Raw genomic sequence first — 12,187 nt, forward strand, 5'->3', positions numbered from 1 at the left:
ATGAATTTTTAGAAATGTCCCCCTAGAACATTTTCTACGGGGTCATTATTAACTCATAAACGTGTACTATGGTGTCATTTACTATGGGTAGTTGGCTATAATGAGAGGAAGGTTGAGATGGCTACGACACGCCCTGTGGATGAGGGATGACAGATTGCCAAAAATTGTCCTTGTCTGCCAGCCCTATAGGGCCAAACAAAATCAGTTCATCCCCGAATGGATGGGGGTGTGTCTTAAGGAAAGATTTAAGGAAAATTTCAACTTTCTGGGGGGGGTGTTAAGAGGGAGACTTTGAATAGATTTGGATGGAGGGGAAGGGTGCTTAGCTCCGTTGGCCTCAGGCGGTTTGGTGCTGCAGTGAGTTGTTGGTAGTAGTTAGTAGTAAAATGTGTCGGTGACTCAAATAGGCCCAGCTCCTGTAGAGAAAAATCTCACCGAAAAGCTTGATAACTGTGATTATTTTTTTAATGCCAAAATTCTAAAAATATGTTCATAAATGCAGCCTCAAGTGACATCTTGTTGTGATAAGAGCCAAAATGTCTGCAGTAAACCTTTAAGCTAAAATTTGTAATTTCTCAGAAGATTATATTTGTTTCCGGGAGAAAATGATAAAATCAAGCATCCTGGGCTCTCGTGTGTCTATATTGAGTATCTTTTAGGTCATTTAAATGGATAAAACTAGTGTCTCCAGTAATTTTTTTCCAAGAAACGAACTTGTTGCCATCTAGTTTTATGGCGCGTAAATACTAACTAAGAATTTTTTTTTAAATAATTCGAGAATTAATAAATTTAAATATAAGAAGAAGAAGAAGAAGGATTTATTGAAAAAAAACATAACAACAAAAAATTATTGCTACCTCCCCTAAAAAGCAAAGCTTGTCCGTGGGGGAGGTAGAGGAAACAAAATCCTTAAAACAAAAAGAACACTTGGCCACCGACACCACTAATACCATCACACTAAACAATAAATACAAAATAATATCATATATTATACATCCTCTGGGAACATCATATAAGAAATGTATTATTGACTGCAGTGCAAGTGCTTGTGAACTGTGAAACCCCTTCATAAATGGCTATGTGGGATTTAGAACTGTGAATACAAGGTATTTTCATTGAATTTTTTTTTTCAGTATTCTTGAAAAAATTGAACCCTTCCTTTATCTTTCTTCTTTTAAAGGGCACTAGAACTTTTGATTTTCAATCAAATGAGTCTTCTCCCTATCTTTTAGAATCTACTACTACTACTAACAACTCATCGCAGCACCAAGCCGCCTGAGGCCAACACAGCTACGCACACTCCTCCTCCACCCCAATCTATTCAAAGCCTCCCTTTTTACACCCGCCCACGAAGTTCCCATTTCCTTTAAATCTTTCTTTATGACGTCCTCCCACCCCACTCGGGGACGACCTGCTTTCCGTTTAACCCTATATGGTTGGCCGAAAAGAACAATCTTCGGCAATCCGTCATCCTTCATCCGCACAATATGCACTAACCACCTCAACCATTCTTTCATTGTAGACCTAGAAAGCAGTCTTGAACTACATTTTTTGTATAGCCTATTGTTCGAAATGCGGTCAGTCAGCTGGGTACCCAGAACAATCCTTAAGCAATTTCTTTGGAAAACATCTAGCAAAGCTTCATCCGCTTTTCGGAGGGTCCATGCTTCAGAGCCATATTTGACCACTGTCATCACTGTAGCTTCTAAGATTCTAATCTTGGTTTGCAGACTTATCTTCCTATTCTTCCAGACTTTTTTTAACTGTGAAAAAACACCCTGAGCCTTGGCTATTCAGGCAAAAAATGCAGAATTCCATATTTTGGCATATAGGAGGTTGGCATATAGGAGACCTCTACAGTAGGGTTCTCTGATATGCTAAATCTGAAGGTATGAACTTCATTAAGATCACTTGATGCTTTAGGGTTGTTTCCGCCTTTTGTCAAAAATTAGGCAAATATTCTCAGGCTCGTAACTTTTGATTGGTAACATTAAACTTGTTGAATTATATATATTTCTAGTACGCATCAAAATTCGGTTCTTTTCATGTATCTACTGTTATCAAGAATTTGTTTCTGAGAGTTTAGGTTACTATTGAGTCGCATTGCTCTTACTTGTAACCTTCCAAATAAGATTCGGAAAAATTTCCTGGGTTTTAAGATTCACAATAATACTTGGTTAACACTGATATTTTTCCTAAGAACAAACCAGTTTATAATAAAATTTTGTTAAATTCTATAACTGATTAGAGCCAGTGCCAAGATTCGAATTATTTGAATTTTCAGGAATTTGACTAATGAGATCAAGTTTTTAGGAATTTGACTAAGACCAGCTAATGAGAAAGTACGTCAACAATTCTATCCTGTTTAGAAAAAAACTATAGCGATTTGAAGCATATTGGTGTTGCATGAGATTGATGTCTATTTGGTAATACGGTACCTGAAGTTCAATCTTGGCTGTTGCAGGGCCCGAAATCACATGAAGATTGAGCATTAGGGTCTCCAAATAACCAAGCAGGAAGTTGAGAAGAAGAATATGTGGTTAGCAATATGCAGTGGATATAACTACCCTTAAAATTGAAGGTCCTGCACAGGGGCGTAGTTTGCAATAGGGCAGGGGAAACTTCCCCCTCCAGGCCCAAGTTTGCCCCCCTCCCAGCTGAAATTTCGTTTCAGCAAAAAATATTGTCATAACTAAGACAAGTCTGCATAATTCAAGCACCCAGAGAAACAGGTTAGTTTTCTTTAGAATATCTTTGCCTTTATGATACTAGATGGCGCATTTTTCAATGTAATTTTCACTTGATTTGGGAAAATTGACTCCAACTTTACCTAAAAAAATAGCCTAAAGTTGGTATGAATATGGAAAGATTTTTTTAGATATTTGTAATCCTTCGGGACGTGACCAAAACAGAAGTATTGAAGATTGTTGGGTGCCAATAAGGCACTTTCGATGCTTTCAACCCTTTTTTGTCCGTGGTTTACACCATGAAGTTATTTTGTCAAAAGGTGATGTTTTTTCTTGTATATGGCATGATTTCTACCAAAACAGCACTTTTTTGGTCTTCGTTGTCATCGGTTTAATCTTTATGGGCTAATAAAAATAAAAAACCCAACGAAAAGAAAAAAAAGTGGGGTTTTGTAAGGCCAACGAAAATACTGGACGAAACACAACCGATATTTCGAAAGGACAGCCGCCTCTCTTTTCAGCGCTATAAGAGAAAGTTAGAAGGAAAAGTGCCAGCGAAATAAATTGGACAAAACAAACAACGTGGATAGCCAACAGAAAAAACAAGTAAAATCAGAAATTGGAAGAATTGAAAAAAAAAACTTAGAAACCAAACAATAGTATCTTCTTTGCAGAATCTATTTTTCTGATACATCTTAATCCAGATAGAGTTTTTTTTGTTTTTTTCGCTTAGAGGGGGCATGGGGTTAGGAGTGAGACAAACATTAAAAAATTTACAAATTTGTACGAAATATTAGAAATTGGATAATAAATGGTAGGAATTGAAAGATTTTGTAGGCCATTTGCCTGGAACTTCTCTCTCTCAGGTGCCTGTTTAATAATTAAAGCTACTATTTTCATTATTGATACGCCAGTTTTCCATACTTCTATTCCAAATATTCCAAACTTCTCCTTTTATGTATATAGCAAAGCTATTGTAAGATCAAACAATTCGTGATAACAAATAGTAATTAAAGAATGACTCGGCCCAATAGTTACCGAAACTCTAAAACAGGTAATATTAGTAACAATTGTTACGTACAAAAATTGGCATTTTTTGCTGATCCGAATATATAAAATTCACTAAGTTTAACTTTACTCTTTAAAAGCTACAAGCCTGGGAAATTTGCCTGACTATCGAAAAAGTGGATAAATATCCTAAAAAGTCATGCGATCTTAACAAAAATCACAACATTATGCTCAGCATATCAAAGAACCGTCCTAAAGCTTTCAGGCTCCTCTGATTATAATATTAAAATAGTAACCGAAACTCTAAAACAGGTAATGTTAATAACAATTGACACATCTAAAGAATAGGCATTTTTTACTGATCCAAATCTAAAAAAATTCATTAAGTTTAGCGTTACCCTTCAAAAGCTACAAGCCTGGGAAATTTGCCTGATTATCGAAAAGGGGGGAAATATCCTAAAAAAGTCAAGTGACCTTAACAAAAATCACAGCATTAGACTCAGCATATTAAAGAACCGTCCTAAACCTTTCAAGCTCCTCTCATTTTAATTTGGAATTTTGTCTTTTTGGCCAGAAGAAAGATCACGGATGCGTTTTTTTTTCTAAGGATGATCGTATTAGAACTACTGGTCATAGAAGATCGGAAGAGGACTCATTAGAACGGAAATTAAAAGTTTTTGCGCCTTTTTTAAGTGATCAAAAAGATTGGAGGGTAACTAGCCGCCCATCCACGCCCATTTTTTCTCCAAAGACATCCGATCAAAATTTTGAGATAACCAGTAAAGATGAAAGTTCCAATAACTATGCCTCTGAGAATAACATGATTTCCCACACACCCCAAGAAAAAAGATGTAATTTTTAAAATTTGCCAATTATTTTCGCATAATATCTGTAATTGGAAAAAATGAAAGCATTTCTCGACGGGAGATTTCCGTGGGAGGAGAATTTTTGCAGGAAAGGATTTCCCAAGGGTAGATTTTCTGTGATAAGGAAAGTTTCCGATTTGTGGAAAATGGTTTCTGATTTGTAGGGGTTTACAATGGACAAGGGAAAAATTCTAAAAAGAAAAAGTAAACATATTGGATCGACCACCGTTAGCTGTGACTTACAGATCGGTTGAATAAGACAAGGGTGCCAATTAAGGAAAACGCAGAAGGTGGGACCACGATTTTTTCATTGTTCAAGTGATTTTCGTCTTAGAGAAATATAAAACACCAACGATTTTTTCATTGTTCAAGTGATTTTTGCCTTAGAGGAATATAAAACACCAAAATCAAGGTATTTCAGAATCTAAAGGGGGGAGGAATTGACTCCTCCCTTCACTGATGCCTTTGGGTTGAACGTGCAAAAAAAATTAATCATATTGATAATAGCCAAAAAGCAACTAAAACCAGTAATTTCAAAAGATAAAAACATGTTGCCGGTTGAAGCAGATAAATGGTCATTTTAGAGTTTTTTTTTTTTACTGACTTATTTCAACAATCGAGTGATTTTTTGGTGATTTAATGATTTTTTATTTAAATATCTAGAATTATTTCAGTATCTAGTGTTTTGTTTCTTTGCCTGGCGGCAACTTTGTCTAGAAAGAGGTGAAGTAAAGACTTAAAACAAATTTCAATCAATAGAAGAAGCAAAGGATAAGCTTCCAAATGACTCACGAACCATCTAGCTAGTTTTAAAGGAATATCTAAGAAATGGAAGCTTGGCGTTTACTTATGTAAGCAGTTTTGCTAGCACTAGATAATAGGTTGGCCATATAGGTGATATGGTGGTTTAGGCCTAGCTCAAGGGGTAAATTTCTGTTGTTCATATTATTGACTTATGAATAAAGTAAACATAGCCTACCACCTGATGCCTTTTTTATGCTATTTCCAAATGTAATAATCATTTTTGTTGGAAATGAATTTTAACCCCAACCCTATATAGCCTGTACCAATTCAGGGTATATAGGCTAGCCTATTTGCACAATAGGGGTGGGGGGGGTTGTTAAAGTTTAAACTTACCTCTCATTTGCATCAGAAAAAAAATTCCCCCATCCCCCTAATGTGCAAATATATACCCTGAATTGGTATATATATGGGTGGGGTAAAATTCATTTCCAACAAAAATGATTGTTATATTTGGAAAGAGCATAAAAAAGGCATCAAGTAATATATTCACTTTATTTGTAAGTTAATAATATGAACTGCCAAAAATTTTCCTTTGTCTAACCTTAGGCACCATTTTAGTACTAAGCACTCTACCCAAAATTTGGTCTTCTAGGCCTATCTCTCTTTCATTGTCTCAAGTTTAGAAAATACAATCCATATATCAAAAAGGTTTCAAGTCATATCAAGTCTTTTTTCCTAAATCTAAGAAATAGAACTTCACATTTTTAAAGGGCCTATACAAATCAGGATTGAGTAAAGATATAAGAATCTAAACACTTTCCTTATGCCTCATGTAAGTGGTAGCCTACATATCTCTCAAGGTTTTGCTTTTATAGCTCAAACAAATGGTCATCTGAAGTCAGTGCCCTATAGAAAGGAAAAGGGCAGAGCTGGGATACCACCAGATGGCTAATTTGACAGTATATATATATATATATATATATATATATATATATATATATATATATATATATATATATATATATATATAAGGGTAAGACACCCAGTAGTTGGCCACCTGCCTATTCTCAGACAGAATCTTTTATACTATTTTAATAACTAATTTACAATGAGCTGTTTGTATGTCCGAGTTTAGGCAGAATTGTCACTTGTTAGTAAATTCAAAAATAGGAGGTGCTGTACAAGTGAAACTATTTGAATTAGTAACCTACTTGTTCAGAAATTCTTCAGAAATTTTTTGATACAAAAATTAAGTTTCTAGGTGGTATAACACAGTAATTAGAGTAATTTAAATGTCAAAAAGATTTCAAAGTGATTAAAGTGTCCGACTACTGGGTGTCTTACCTAATTACTATATATATATATATATATATATATATATATATATATATATATATATATATATATATATATATACAAATCTTTAAATTAGCCAACCACTATTTTAAGCCTAGGAGTCCAGCATGAACAATGCTCTCCATGATCCCAAGAGTTTGGGAATGATTCATTCCCAAGAGTTTCATTTATCTTCCTTGACTACTTTCCAAGACAGACAAGAGCCCCACCCTGGTAAAAATTGAACAGTCCACATTTCTGACCTACAAATAAAGTAAACATATCACTCAAATGCCTTTTTGGTACTTGGTAAATATCCCTAAAACACTCATGAAGTTTGATCTGTGTGATCTGAGAAAAAAACTTGTCTTTTGCATTTAGTTATAATTAGCTTTTGGTTATAATTAGGTTAGCTTGGTTATGATTTGGTTATAATTAGCTTAGTCTCAGTGAGAAAAACTATAATGCAGATATATTTTAATGAAACATTTAATATACAGATGGGGTTAGGTTAGGTATTTAATATGCTGCATTCTGGGCTACCTACTCTCCATAATTTTCTTCTGTAGTTTCTATAATTTGGTTAATAAAGGATTAATTTTCATCATGTTTTGGTATATTTCATTATGAATAACCTAACTAATCATTATGATTAACTTAACTTCACTTCTTGAGCATTTTTGGGATATTTAATAAGTACTGCCTTTTTTTTTACCTCTTTTGAATGTAATAATTGTTTTACTCTCAAATTCAATTTTAAGCCCTTTATGGACCCTCAAAGATAATACCTTTTTCCATGGGTGCCCATAAGGAGAGGGGGTAGCCCTGCCTCCTGGCTGAATGATGCTGCCTTATGTTTTTATGTTTGTGTTTTGAGATTTCTATTATACAGCATTAGAAGTGCCAATTAGACTATGTAAGTCCCCCCCTAAAATGCAGCTGATGGACACCCATGCCTTTTTCTCTTATTTTACATAAAGTTTAAATGCATTTATTAACATCTTTTTAAAACCAGTTTACCTGTAAATTGAATTGATGGCAACAAAATCAAAAAGCACACTGGAAATATATAAAATAAGCTATATATTTGGGTAAGGTTAGAAAGGGATATTTAATTAATATACCCCTTTAAAAGGCATTAGGCAGTATATTCAATTTATTTGCAGGTCAGAAATGTAGACTGCTCAATATTTACCCCTCCCCTTCATATAGGATTAGTCTTATACATAACCACATCTAAAGGAGACCCTGCAATATTTTGAAAAATACTCTAAAACATTCTAAAATACTTAATTATTTCATTCCTAAAGGTTGCTTTGCTTTACCACCCCTCCCCCCTTTCTCTCTCTAATGGACAAATATAAACTACAACCAATAGTGCAACTCTTTTCTGCATAATAATTTAACAGTAAATGGTTAACAAAGACAGGAAGAAAGAGTTGCTTTCAGGGGCGCCAATTGGGGGGGGCCCCTACACTTTGAAAATTACCTTCTTATTTATATTTCACAGCTATTTTCTATTTTGGCTATGTGCTATATTAAACCAGCAACTGGTCCAATAAATACAACCAACAAACTGGTGCCCTAATTATATAATCTTTTTTTGAAATGTCTAAGAGCAAGCGCGTCTACACTATTTTATTTCCGAGTAGGGTTCATTCAAAACTAAGCTTCATGTGGTCAGTACCCGTTTCGTTATTGTTCTTGTGAAGAATTCGTTGTAAACTATGTGTTTTGTATATTGCCTTTTTTAGTAGCTGGGAAAGGAAATGTGTTCTAGGGTTTCAAGGGGGTTTTGGTCAGCAGATTCTTGAAGTTGTTGAATAGTTTATGGGATGACTAGTCCCAGTGGAGTGTATGGGACTGTCGTGAACAGGAAATGTAAGTGATTGGTTTATGGGGTTTCTAAGCGGGGTAGTTTCACCGTGGAGTATGGGAGTGATTTTCTAAGTGAGTTTCTACATGTTTCTTCAGTTCTTCTCTTGCCGTGTCTGAGTGAAGTCCTCGTCTACTACTCATTTAACTATGAGTAAAAAGCGACAACAAACTTTGGATTTTTTTTCGGTGAAAATGCAGAAGAAAAATGAAGAAACTTTAGTGCAAGAAACTGGCAATAGTGTCAGCGCCCAAAGTCTTGGGTTAGTTGAGATAAATTCCCCCACCTGTGACAGAATTTTGGAAACAAGCAGAACAATAAATGGCTCAGATCAACATGAAAGTTCGGTCTTTATTGCTGAACCCCTTGCGGGTTCCAGTAGCAGTCAAGAAACTCTCAGATATCTCTAGGACGCGTCACAACAAACCAGCTCAACCTATTCTTGGGAGATATCTGGCTTCCACTTCTAATGGAAGGAAATTCAGTGCATATTACTATAAGACTTATGAATGGATTGAATACTCAAAAAACTTGAATTCCGTGTTTTGTTTTGCTTGCCACCATTTTTGTATGGGGACTCTAAGGGCTGGAGAAACTGCTGGAAAAAGGGCTTTCATTGAGTCAGGATTTTGCAAGTGGAAAGACAGTTCTGCTCTATTAAAGCAACATGATGGTTCTGAAAGACATAGGCATTGTATGTCAGCATGGACGGAATTTAAGATAATGAGTACTGATACTTCGAAATCTATAGCGAATGCCTTATTTCAATCCAGATCTCAAGAGGTTCAGGAAAATAGAGATCATGTGAAGTACATTTTTCGCGCTATTTGCTTTCTTGGCCGCCAGGGTCTTGCTTTGAGGGGTCATGATGAATCAGAAACATCTGCAAACCAGGGTAATTTGGATGAATTGATGGAGGAAATGTCTGAATGCCCAGTTACAATGCCAATATGGTCACTATTGCAGTCATCAGTACCAAAATGATGCAGTTACACTGATAGGAAAGGCTTTTCGCTATGGTATTATTTCAGAAGTACAATCAGTTAATTACTTTGCTATTCTTGTCAACGAGACAAAAGACGTTTCTAGAAAAGAACAATTAGCGATCCTACTCAGGTACATATGAAATGGAAAAGTAGTGGAGTGACCAATTGGCTGCTATCACATGCAAAAATTAGATGCCAAAAGTTTATCCAACCCAATTTGTGAAACTATTGAAAATCTTGGTGTAGAATTGATGCTGTGTATTGCCCAATGTTATGATGGTGCATCTGTTATAAGTGGAGAATTTAATGGAGTTCAAACAGAGTTTAGGGAGAAGGTACCTCAGGCAGTTTATGTACACTGTCACGCCCACAGATTAAACTTGGTTTGACTGACTGCCTAAAAAACATCAGGAGCCTTTCGGAATTTTTCTCTTTGGTGCAAAGACTTTACACATATATATGATACAGCAATACTCGTCACAAGTTATTTTTGGAATCCCAGCGTATTAGCGGGCAAAAAGTCTTGGAGCTAGAGAGGACCGTCCAGACTCACTGGTTTTACACAGTCCGCTCTATTTCGAAGGTGAAGGCCAGATTTGATGGTATTGTTGCTGTGCTTGCTGCAGTCTCTGATAGTTCCAACAGCGAGGCAGCGTGTGAAGCAAAAGGTACTGGACAAAATCAACTCTGCCTCTTTTGTTTCAACTTTACACATAATGGAAAAAGTATTAGTCATTGTAAATTGTTTATCAGAGCAACTTCAATCCAGAAGTTTGTTGATTTATAAGGCACTTGCACTGATATCTGGGACATATGAGACACTCCAAAAGCTGAGAAATGATAACGAATGGAACAACTTAAGCTAAAACATATCTGAATTCTTGACTTTAAACGATATCCAGGAATCAAAATCTCAACAATCTAAAACCAGTGCTTGAAGCAAGAGAAGTCAAGCCATTTCCATTTGTCTCAAAGACTTTCTTTCAAACTCAACAGCTGGTAAACGCAATATCAGTCAGCCAGTTGAATCAGACTGCAGTAAACTTCTGTACTTTGAGGTAATAGATTGTGTCACAAGTGAGATGGATCAACGTTTCATGCAGAATATGCCTCTGCTCAACGCTTTATCTGCCTTCGACCCCTCAAGTTCCGATTTTCTCGAATTTTTGAAAGAAGAAAGAGTTATGTGTCATTATCAAGAGATTCCTGGTGTCAATGACTATGCCATAGAATCCCAGCTTTCTCTTGCAAAGCTGCATCTGTTAAAAAGTGGTATTTCAAAAATGGATCTTCTTCGAGCTATCGAAATCTTATCTGACCTCCCAGTTGCATATTTTGCAGTGCTAAGACTGATGAAGCTAGTTGCTACTTTGCCTGTGACCACTGCCAGTAATGAACGATTCTTCTCGGCAGTAGGGTGTGTGAAAGATTATCTGCGATCGACGATGGGAAACGACAGACTCAGTGATCTCATGATAATGGCTGTTGAAAAAGAGGGTAAAGAAACTGCATTTGGATAAATTAGTCGACGATTTTTCCAAGCAACGACCTCGCCGCTACCCCCTGTTTTAGGTATGTTTGGTAAATGTTGTTCTTTTTTTTGCATCTTAATTAAAAAAAATCGAAAAAAAATCCTTGCCCCCCCCTACATTTTCGTGAATTGGCGCCACTGATTGCTTTATTAGGAATACAATGAGTTTATATAAGGGGCTATATATTTATCCATTAGGGAGGGATGTGAAGCAAAACAACCTTTAGGACTGGTATAAGTAAGCATTTTAAATGTTTTAGGGTAAAGTACCACATTCTAATGTGGTTCATACAAGGCTTATGTGATGTTTGGTGATAACCTCAGTAGGACAGCTTGGGAAAACCTGCTTGATCTGCCCAAAGGTTTGAAAAGATTTGATTACATTGCCTTTTGTATGGTGAATAAAGTCCAGATTATGTAATCAATTAAGGTTGTCCTAATCAATTAAAATGCCAGGATTGCTTAATTCTAAAAATGATATTAATTCCTCCTGTGTCTCCCAGTTTTACCACCAATAGTACATGCATGCGGAAAATTCTACCTACCTTAAGGTAATAGATATGCACCTTCCAATATTTAATTCCTACTGTGTACATCAGCTGAAACAAACAAAAGTAAACAACCTTATGAAGTGATACTTCTTTTAATTGAGTATCAACAGGTCCAGTAATCTTTGGGTCATCTGCGTATACCTTTATCTTGTTTACTATTGCTCTTGGGGTATCAGTAATGTTAATAACAAATAAGGTCAGCCTATTGCCCAATATTTTACCTTGTAGAACTCTGCAGGTAACCCTCTATAAATCTGCCTCCAATTCCCATATACAATATTCACAGTGGGATTCCCATCAAGCATGTACTCTCTGGTCAGAAGTGCATGATTTGATCAACAACTTTGTTATGTATCTCAACTGCTGCCAATTTAGTAGGGCCAAGCTCAGGACCTTGCACTTTGGTGCAAGCCTGTCACTGAAGAGAAAATATAGACAGTCAACCTGGCTATATTTTCTTGAAGCAACCTGAAAAAAAAAGTTTCTTTCAGGCTATACATTTGCCATGAATGGGATAATACTTGGTTACCCTGTTTTTTGTTTCTGATGAACTGCAAAGTGCCAGCCTTGTCCTTAGGTGCAAACCCTTAAGGAGGGAATATA

The sequence above is a fragment of the Artemia sp. Qi Xiang Cuo genome, chromosome 9 (assembly GCF_049724085.1).
Source record: "Artemia sp. Qi Xiang Cuo chromosome 9, ASM4972408v1, whole genome shotgun sequence".
NCBI classification, from domain to species: Eukaryota; Metazoa; Arthropoda; class Branchiopoda; order Anostraca; family Artemiidae; genus Artemia; species Artemia sp. Qi Xiang Cuo.